This window comes from Rousettus aegyptiacus, unplaced genomic scaffold, assembly GCF_014176215.1.
Source record: "Rousettus aegyptiacus isolate mRouAeg1 unplaced genomic scaffold, mRouAeg1.p scaffold_m13_p_1, whole genome shotgun sequence".
Lineage (NCBI taxonomy): Eukaryota > Metazoa > Chordata > Mammalia > Chiroptera > Pteropodidae > Rousettus > Rousettus aegyptiacus.
Genome location: NW_023416284.1, coordinates 165586399 through 165596973, shown reverse-complemented (window position 1 = coordinate 165596973; position 10575 = coordinate 165586399). Strand labels below are relative to the sequence as shown.

Here is a 10575-nt window from a genome sequence, read left to right as displayed (position 1 = left end):
GGCCAATTATCCCCAAATTGATCTTTAAATCCAATACAATCCTAACCCAAATTCCAGCAGATAGTTTTGAAGAAATCGATAAGGTTGTCTAAAATTTATATGAAAATATAAAAGAATAGCCAAAGCAATTTTGGGGAAAAAAAGTTGCATGATTTACATCACATGTTTTCAAGACTCACTCTAAAGGTACAGTAACCATGTTGGTGTGACGCAATATCAGAATAAGCATGTAGACCACTTGAAGAGAATAGAGTCCAGAAATACATTCACAATATATGTCTACTGATTTTCTGAGAAGGAATCAAGGTGAATCCTTAGGGAAAGGAATTTATTTAATCTCCCTGACAATACAGATGTTGGCAGGGATATGGAGCCACTAGCTGGCAGGCATGCAGAATGATATTGTCACTTTGGAAAAAGATTTCACTGTTTCTTTTTTTTTTAAAACCTACATTTACCCTAAGATCTAGCAATGCCACTTCTAAGTATTCAAAAGATATAAAAATATATGTTCACAGAAAAACATTGTTCATAGCAATTTTGTTCATAAAAGTCCCTAATAGGAAACAAGGCAGTGTACATCAATTGATGAATAGTAAGCATATATGTTCCATACAATGGAATACTCAGGAATTTAAAAAAATGAACTATTGATAGATGTGCCAGTGTGAAAGAATCTCTGAAGCATTACATTTAGTGGAAGAAGCCTAATGTTATATTCTGTATGATTATATACTGTGTAACACTATTTATATAAAATTCTAGAACAAAACTTGAGACAGAAAACAAATCAGTGATTGCCAAGGGCCAGTTTAGAGGCAGATGACTGGCTGCTAAGGGGCTTGAAGAAATCGGTTGGGTGATGAAAGTTCTATATTTTGATTGAGGTATTGGTTACACAGCTTCATATTTGTCACACTTATCAAACTTTACATTGAAAATTGGTGTATTATATGTATATAACAGACCTCTATAAAACTGATTTTTTAAAAATGCTATGGAAATGCACAATACATGAAGTATACCCGGAATAGTGTTAGTAGGCTGGGAGGCTTGAAGGCACCGTTGGCTTTTGAAAAGCAGAAGTTGGCTGGGGACTCCATGAGGACAGTGTCTTGTGCACTGCAGTACATCCAGGCTGTATGGCAGTGCTCAGTAGAAACTTCTTGACCGAAGAAGAAATAATAGTCTTTCCAATTATCATAGAATGAAGACTAGGACCAAAGGAGAAGCAGTGTGACTTTCCAGAGTGGCAGGATGAGGCCAGGAAAGGAGAATACAATTGTGTAGAGCCCTCGGTGCCACCATTATGCATATTAACTGCGTTCTACCGATAGTAATGCTAGAATTATGTTCTGTCAAAAGAACACACAATGTTACTTTAAAAGAAAAGAGACAAAACAAAATCCTCTGGTACCAGTGTGGATAGAGAACTGGTAGACAGACGACAGTCTAGTGTGAGGGAGAGCATTTGAGAAGCTGTCGGGATGGGCCGGGTTAGAGGAAAAGGCAAATGCGGTGGAAAGGAACGTAAGGAAGGCCTTGACATCCTTCCTTTTCATGGACTTTTTACTTGTGCCCAGTCTTCTTAAAGACAATTTTTGTGACTATCAGAGTAATCAGTGCAAAAGAATTAGAAAATTAAACAGGAAACTTAAAATGCCTATTCTATCGACTTTGAAATTTTAGTATATATACTTCTGACCTGTGTATACATTTGTGTGTGACTGCATGTGTGTATTTTTTAACGATGAAGTTTGAATTTACACAATTTTAAAGTTGGAAAACTGCAGTTTGGGAGATTTTAAGTAGTTTTTGCTTTCTAAGATCCTTTTGTACTGGAAGATAACTTGTGTTCTAGTGAAAGTCTTGAATTGCAGAGAATTTACCCAAGTGGAGGACTTTTAGACTGAGATGCTGCATTCCACATATCAAATTATTTGATATTGGTGTGATGTAATTTGTCCATTTAGGCTTCAAGATATTTTCTGTATACAATTAGAAAATTAAGCTTTTTATGTCTGAAATGATTGGGGGGTCCATATTTGGGCACAGGCAAAGACATTTGTCTAAGTAATCACTTTCAGGTGGAAAGACTGGCAGACAGTGATTGTTTATCAGTCAGTGTGACCGAACTGAACCAGACCTTGGAGAATGTTCCCTGGGTTCATATAATTTCTATGGACTGAACCATGTGGATTAGACCACAACCCAGTTTCTATTCACCTGTTTAATCAACCTGGGACAGAAAATAGGGTAAATAATAAATGAAGTAAGAAAGATGGCTACAGCCTAAAGAACAAAGTCAGTGGTTTCAAAGGAGAGAGTTGATAAATGATAACAATGGTCCAGAAACAGATGGTGGGAAGCCAAGAGGCACCTTATACTTCCTCTGGCCTGACCCCTAGAAAGTTTCAAGGAATGCAGAATCACCAAGGAAAAACTAGTTTTTATATAAAATGAGTGGGTAGAGGGAGTTGTTTAGAAGAAATTGGTTAGGAAGGGAGTTTATTGATAATCAGTTATAGATCATCACCATAACTGAATCAAAAATAACATGAAGTACAGCTTTAGAGGATCATTGTCTTAGTTCTGTTTGGGCTGCAGTAACAAAATTCCATAGTCTGCATGGCTTATAAGCAACAGGAATTTCGTGTCTAACAGTTCTAGAGGCTAGAAATTCTAAGATTAAGATCTGGAAGATTCCATATTTACTTAGAAACTGCTTCCTGGTTCATAGATGGCCATCTTCTTGCTGACACCTCACATGGTGGAAGGGGACAAGGGAGGTCTCTGGAGTCTTTCATAAAGACATTAATCTAGTTCATGAGGACTCCACCATCATAACCTAATCACCTCCCCAAAGCCCCACCTCCAAATACCATCGCATTGGAAAATCGGCTTTCAACGTATGAATTCTGGAAGGACACAGACATTCAGTATGTAGCAATAACTCGAGTTCTTTTTTTTAAATTTTGGGTTAAACATAAAATAGACTAATAGAAAAACTTAATCTTTTGCTGTTTTGAAAGTATTCAGACTATCTAGGGCTATTATGAGAATTAAATATTCAATTACTGTAGCCCACTGAATTGTATCTATTCTAGATTAATGTAAATTTAAAAAATTTACACATACATGCTACTTGGGGGCAGTCATTTGGGGCCAGATTGGCTTGAATCCTACTTCTACCATTTAAACATAAATGACTTTGGGTGAGTTAGGTAATTTCTTTAAGCTTCAGTTTCTCACTCTGCAAAATAGGGGTAATGCCTAGCTCAGAACTGTCCTGAGCATTGTATGAAACAATCCATCTAAAATGCTTCATACTCAGTAAGCGCTCAATATTAGTTGCTGAAATGATAGGAAAATCTATTTCTATTATTAAAGGAAAACTGGCAGATTTAACAGAAAGTTAACTCTGAGAGCTCTTGCATCACAGTCCTCTTACTGGTCTCAACTCTTTAGACAAGATTGTGTCCTAAAGAGACTGGAAACCCCATAGTCCTTCCCTCTTTTGAAGAGAGTTGAGGGACCCACGTGGGACTGAGGCACACCTGCTTTTGATTCTGTGAGTTATGCTACTTAATTGCATCAGCTAGTAGGAACCTGAAATTTGGGGTGTCTGGTATGTTCCTTGTATTGTTAAGAGCATCTGTAGGTACACATGCTAGTTATAGAGTTAGCTAGATCACATATTTCTTGAGGAAATAATTTAATGTGACATACATTACCCGCTGACATAAAAGATTTTCTTGTTGTTCATAAATCAAAACTAAAGGGCAGGAGGGTGGGTGTTAGCAGGGAGTGAGGGCGAAACAGTTCTTTCCACATGGTTGGAAGAGTTCAACTTTTAAGTGACTTTGGGCGTGAATGTTGACTGTTTCCTAGCTGGGCAGCTTTAGGGGAGTTATCTCAGCATACTTCTTTGCCATAAGATGACATGGATTGAAACTACCTTGTTGACTTGTTGTGATGAGTAAATAAGGCAAGTTAAAAAATTCGATAAGGAGCCTGGTACCTGTGGTTTTCTCTTCCTTTAATCCTCAGCACCCTTCTCTGTGTGAGCCTGAATTTAGTTTTGAGTTTCCTGGAAGCTAAGGCAAAAACAAAAGAGTACCCACTTTTAAAAAGTCAATATCTAATACAAGATCAAATAATTGTTATCAAAGACCCAGCTTTGAATTCTGGAAGAACTGGCTTCATGGTTTCTTACATAAGAAAACAAATGAGTGTGTAATGGGGACCTACTATTAATATAGATTTATAGAAGACGAATCTGGCAATTTCTCATATCGACCCTCTTTAAAAGCTGAGGGCATAACATTAAAAATTCAGTAAAGGCATTCTAAAGGAAGCTGAGATAATTTGCTATGAATACATTACTTTTCAACAGCATAGCCTAATGTAGGAATAAAATTAGAAATTCTCAAAATTGTAGATATTTAAAACGATCTTTAAGTTTGTCTTAAATATTAGCTTTCTCGAATTATCCTTTGGCAGATGCTAAATTGTTAGATTGATTACAACCATCAGGTGAATTTCATGCTGCTTATGCCTATAGCAGGTGAATTTGTTTTGGGTTTTCCATGATCAGGACAGCAGATTGTGTCCCATTGTGAGAAGTAATATGACACAATAATTCTGAAAACACAAATTTAAAAAGGTTTGAATTTTGTGGGCAATTTCATCTAATCGAGGTTGGAGATGCTGCACTGGGCAAGTTCCGCCCAGGCTGTACTATCATATGAAGTGATGAGAGCATGACTTTGTGGTCAGACTGATCTGGGTTTGAATTCTGGCTCAGACAGTTGCCCACCATGTGACCCTTAGCAATTTATTTTCCCTTTCACTTTTCGGAGCTTTCACTTCCTCCATCTGTAAGATGTGAGCTGAGAAACTTACCTTGCAGGGTGTTAGTGAGAGCAAGAAGACATTGTAAGTAAATTTTCTAGCACAGTTCTGAGTGTTGCGAGAGTGAGGATGTGGACCTGGGGCTTGTTTAGGTTCTTTGTCCTCTGGTACGCCATCCACACGGGAATATTCTTTCTATGACAGCACAAACATAGGAGCAGAGACCTGTTCCTTTGGAAAGTTCTGTCCTCCCAGTCTCACGTTTCTTAAGAAAATGCTTACTTCAACGGTCTATAAATTCATTTTATTTTTTTAAATTCTTATTATTATATTTTTTAGGCAAGGCAACCCTTGGTTGACCTCACAGATTGCAAGGACCTTGTCATCTTATAATCCTTTATTTTTTTACGCCTACAACCCCTGATCTTCCTAGAAGGTCTCCCATCCAAGTACTAACCAGGCCCAACCCTGCTTCGCTTCCGAGATCAGCCAGGATCTGGCATGTTCAGGGTAGCATGGCCGTAGACTATAAATTCATCTTAAAAATGAAAATGATGAAAAAATGATTAGTAATCAACACTGGTTGTCCCATTGTTGGTGTAATGGGTAAAATTCCCCTAGATTTATTTCATAGTCTGTTGACTAATATGTGAGATTGTGATAATCGGGTTTGACCATTTATCTGTCAAGTCTCTTTAGTAAAGGCATTGCTAGTGTTAGCTACTGCTACTGAGTGTTTTAAAATAAGAATTACCTTAGTAATTAGAAATCAGATTGGTTCTAGACATCCAAAGGGTTGGTGTATTCATTAATAGGGAGCCAAATCTGGATAAGAATTTAAAATTAGTTATTTTTATTTATATTTCACCCATTTCATCTGTAAACGTTCTTACTCTTTTTTAGTTTTGAAATATTCATAACTCAAAGCAGTTTTTAAAATTTACTTTTCTTAAAGGACCATCCTGACATAAAAACATTGAATTTTTCCATTTTTAAAAATGAGAGTAGAGGGAATTTTAGGGCACTCTATTTTTTTTCTTGCAGCACTTTAAAAACCTAAACCAACTGGAATCTTAAAACTGTATGAAATTCATGAATACATACGGAAAAATATTTTTAGTAAGCTTTACTCTACAGCAGAAAGACATTTCTTTCTGAGTAGGAAAAAAATCTGTGCGCTGTCCCTCCATTGCCTCCAAAGCCAGGGCCTTTGTGGGAATTCCCGGGCGCTCTTTTGCTGTTAGACTGATCAGGGAGACTTAACTGTTCATGTTTTAAGGGAGGTGGACAGTCACTTTCCCAGCCCTGCCACATGGCAGATGAGGGAATGAGACTCAGGGAGAGTGACATGCTCACAAACACACCGTGTTGATCTAAGACTGGGAGTTAGGGCTCCTGATCCTGAGGTGATCACAATAAAATATAAGGTGACACAAGAGAGAAAACGTATTTGTTCCAAATATCATTTGATGAGTTTACTCCAGATTTACAGCCATCCTTCCTTACGGTGATCCTAGGACAGCATTTCTCTAACTGGCGGTTGTGCCATGGACTCCTTGGTCATCTAGAGAGATCTACCAATCCCTTTTCGGAATACTTTATAGTATTTTAAATAACCTAAAATGTATATGTAAACTACATTTTATTACAAAGGAAACCAATGTTTATCAAAATACTCCCAGGTACATGAGAATTTTGTGGGCTCTGTAATAAGGTAATTGAGTCATAGGGTCTGCCGCCATCACAGTGGTTTGTTGCCTATGTTCAAAAGGGAAAGGAACATTAAATTTCAGTTAGAAGTCAGTAAAAATAAAGCTATAATTTTTCCCTTCCTTGTTTATAAACCCCTTAATTCTTTCCATACCCCAGGTTACAAACCTGTGCTCTAAGGTGAAGTTACCTGGGGAGTTGAATGCTCGAATTGCTGCCTACCTCTGGGCCTCCTCCTAAACTCTTCTATTTAGAGGCCAAACTCACAGCCTTTTAATTTTAGGTCAGATTATACATTAGATTCTTAGAACTGGATTCTTAGAATAAGAATCTTAGAATGAGACTTAACTTCTTAGAATAAGTTTTAAAGCGTGATCCACAGGCTCTTGTATCAAAATCCTTTTGAAAGCTTGTCAAAATGCAGATTCCTGAATCCTGCACTGTTCTCACTAGGTCAGAATTTCTGAGGCAAAGGCTGGCCTGCACTGTTCTTACTAGGCAAAAGCTGGCCGTCTGCGATCAATCAACTGGTTCTCGTGTACATTACAATTTGAGACTGTCTAGGTAGATGACAGCTCAGGTGCATATGTGAGCTAGGGTAGGAGAAGGGGTCGTAGGTGAGGCGAGGCATGTTTTTGATAGAGGTTGAGTCACTCAACCGTTGTCCTCTTATATTTTTAGTGAAGATTATATAAAGAAAATATTGACAGTTCTAAGGTTGTATCTGGCTATAATCGTCCTGCTGTCTACCTCCTCTCCTTCAGGTCTGGTCAGAGGAAACACAGGTATTTATCTAAAGAAGCCTCATGTTTTTACCTTAGAACATTTGTCTACTTTGTTTTCATAGCACCCTCCCTTCAAAACTCACAACTCAAACACACACACACACACACACACACACACGGATACGTATACATGCATATGACTTAGGCTTTTAGAATATAAGAGCCAAAGGATGTCACAGGCAATTTTTTGGTCATCCTGCCCCATTATTTCCCTCCCTTGAAACAATGAACCCCTGAGCCAACTATCTATTTGAATAAAGGTAAAGGGAAAATACTTGGAGAAAAAAAGAATATAGATTAATATCTCAAATACACTTTTCAGCCATAGGCTTCTACTTACTGTTCTTGGGGGAAAACTTGGAATGACAAAAGGTGGCCTGGTAGCATTTATTTACCATCCCTGGATCAGAGATCTGGTCGCCCAAGTCTGTATTCGTGCCCATTACTGAATACTGGTCAGTCTCCAGTTTCATGAAAGACAGGATCCTAGTTATTATGATAATTACCAAATCCCATGCATCCTTTCAGTGGCAGCCTCTGCAACAATTCTGATTGTGTTAACTTTCCATTTGATTCTTGGAGTAGCGTGAGCAGGGAAGGAGGCAATGCGCAGATGTGCTCGGCTGAGTGTGTGGCAGGAAGGGAGAGCTGCTGCCCAGCCAGGCATAGCTTGGGGCTGACAGAGGAGCCTGGCGAGTAGGAGATGTTATTTTTATCCCCATGCCATTCTCTGATCCCCGGAGGTTTGTAGACTCTTCCCTCCCACCCCCCATGGGAATAAGACCTGGTTAAATTAGATTCACCAACTTAACAATGTAAAATTTAACTCTAAATCTGTACTAATGTAAAGCCTTTGTCTCCAGTCAGTCTTAGGACAGATGTCAAATATGCTCTTTTCCAAGAAGCTCGTTTCTAAATGGCTTTGATATGAAAGTTCTATAATAATATATATTCCTCCCACTTGAAAAATTGATCTATTCTAGGCATTAGAAGAATGTTATTTTTATAATACGTTGTTAAAATGGAACTTTTAACTATAATATAGCCAACAGCATCTTTTCCTTTATAATTGGTAAATTAACTTCAGTACTCATTTTTTTCAAGTTGTGTGATAATGGAGTCTTCTGCATCACAACATTTAACATCAGATTTATTTTCTTGGAGGATATTCTCTGCTAGAGACACTGGGGATGAATGTTGTTTTACTTTCTTGCATCATTTGTACCAGTCACGACAATAGCTCAATATAGCAATTAATTAATACACAGTGATTAATTGGCATACCTCAGAGATATTGAGGGTTCCAGACCACTACAGTAGAGTGAGTGCTATTGCAATAAGGCGAGTCGTAATCTTTTTCCTGGTGGAGGGTCTTGCCTTTGATTTGTAAACAATGCAACATTGCAAAGCATGGCAAAGAGAAGGACAATAAATGAGATATGCCAGTATTGACGTACGGAAACGAAACCATATCAAAGTCAACCGAAGTTCAATGTTTGAATTCTCACCTCTAAACTGCTGCGAATTTGACCCTGCATGTTGAAATAGGACTCTCTCTCTTTTTTTAATGATTTGGAAACTGCTTATAAATTTTCTCGAATTTAATTATGCCGTTGCCATCTCTGAGTTTGGATGAGGTCATGCAACTGGATGGTTTGTTTCTCTGACAACAAAACATTTTGTGCAACCAGATTAAGTTAGCAGGGCAGACTCAGGGCACCGATGAGTAGATGTTGCAACTAGGAATCTATAAATAAAAACCAACAAGGAAGAGATAAAAGGCATGCTTAGAGTGCTCTTTCTAAGGCTTGAGATAACAGGAATGTTGGTCAATATGTGAAAGCCACAATATTGCATTATGCTTCAATTTTATTTTCACTTATTGAACCTACCTTTAAGCCGGATAGGAAAGTAAATTTTCTAATGAGTGATATGAAATATTTATCAAAACTAAATTATAATACAAGTTTTGATTATAAGCCAAATGATTGAAGTGTATCAAGTCTCTTCTTTAAAGAAATACATATAGATTTAGGCACGTTGTATTCATTGCTGGATATTAATAATGGAATAATTGGCACAAAATGTTAAACCTTCTGCATTGTAGTGCATTCACGGATGTGAAAGTCACGGATATATACATGTTAGATCTCAAGTATTAACCATCTTGCAAAATAGTGGGGCCATTTATGAAACGGGTTATCCTCCAATACAGTTAGCATTTATTAGGCACTAGCATTTACAAAGCACTGCAACATTGGGCTCTCATCTTATCTTAAAGCAACCCTTCGAGGTAAGAGTTTATGTTCATTTTACAGAGCAGGAACCTTGAGCTCTGTACTCAAGTATTGCCTGATTTTCCCACTCCCAGGAAGGAGATGGGATGTTAATTCTGCTTTTCGGGCTAAGGCCTAAGGCCTTCTCTACTGTTACAGCTGTCACCAGGCATGAATGTAGTTAGTCACTTATGTTTAACTTGGTGATGTCCTTATACAAAGTATGTTAGTATCTATTTGTTTCATTTTGTCCATAAGGTGGAAATGACCGTGTTAATAATACAACTGTGAAGTTACCAGAGTGTGTGATAGAATGATATAATCATTCTATATGATTTAAGGTCATATAAACAGATTCCATCTCTATAGCATTTTGTGTCTTTTATCCTTTTATTGGCCAAAAGCAGTTTGCACAATTTGGGCCTGGTGATTCCTAGGCTTATACTATTAATAGGCTTTTGAAACAGTCAATTTTAAAACTGCAATAAAATCATAAAGTTAAAAGTGTTTGTATACTTTTTAATAATATTCCTATTGATTTAGCCATTTATGAACAACAGGTAATACTGTTTCTTAAATGAATAAATTATACCAGTATCTACTGATAATATGAATTTGATATCCATTATAATGAAAAAATCAATATTGTAAAATAAGCCACTTAAAAAAAAAAAGACTGCGCGTATATACAGACATGCACACCTATATATTCAAATGTATTTTCTAGGCACGTATCAAATTGTCAGCAGAGACTACCTCTGTGCCGTAGAATTGGAAGGTGGGCTCATCATTCAGTTATGAAATTCCATGTAAAGAAACTAAGTTCTTTAGGCATATCATAGGATATTTACATCATTTTGCTATATGTTTGGTAAATAGTCTTCCACATATCAGATTTTTTTTAATGCATTTGAATCTTTATTCTACAACACAAGCAACATAAATACAAT

At 37.2% G+C, this 10575-nt stretch overlaps 1 pseudogene; it reads right to left on the bottom strand.

The window, feature by feature from the left end:
- Nucleotides 1-5262: 5262 nt before the first annotated feature.
- On the bottom strand, nucleotides 5263-5381 carry LOC118606884 (annotated as a pseudogene).
- Between the last annotated feature and the right edge of the window lie 5194 nt (nucleotides 5382-10575).